General features: G+C 45.0%; 1 long non-coding RNA gene across 4 annotated transcripts in view; it reads right to left on the reverse strand.

Moving 5' to 3' along the window:
- The window catches only part of LOC102042684, a 76,515-nt gene that overhangs the window by 45,852 nt on the left and 30,245 nt on the right, over positions 1–418 (reverse strand). The gene's annotated exons all lie outside the window — the stretch shown is intronic.

The following is a 418-nucleotide window of genomic DNA, read 5'->3' on the forward strand; positions in this document are numbered from 1 at the left end:
CCCCCCCCCCCCCGCGGGGGCAAGACGGCCGGGAGGTGGGGGGGAGAGAGAGAGAGAGAGAGAGAGAGGAAACAAACCACAGCTGCCAGACACAATACACGATATTGGGATAAAAGCGGTCATCCCACGACAGCAACGAACAGACCAAATTTACTGAGAATAACTTACTGGAGAGGAACTCTAGCTTTGACATTTTACACCAGTTTGCAGGACTCTGGAGGACAACTTTTTGTCCTCTTGTGTCAATAATTAAAAGGGATTTTGAAATCAATTTAATTTCTTTTCCTATTTTAAGTAAACCCAGAATGGAAGTTTGCTGTGACGATGGGGAAGCATTAACCCAAGGTTTCTAATAGGCCAAACTCAGCAATGTTTCAAGACACAGAAGCATGTAAGCAACTTATGTTTGTGACTGTAC

This window comes from Geospiza fortis, unplaced genomic scaffold, assembly GCF_000277835.1.
Source record: "Geospiza fortis unplaced genomic scaffold, GeoFor_1.0 scaffold279, whole genome shotgun sequence".
In the NCBI taxonomy this organism is placed as follows: domain Eukaryota; kingdom Metazoa; phylum Chordata; class Aves; order Passeriformes; family Thraupidae; genus Geospiza; species Geospiza fortis.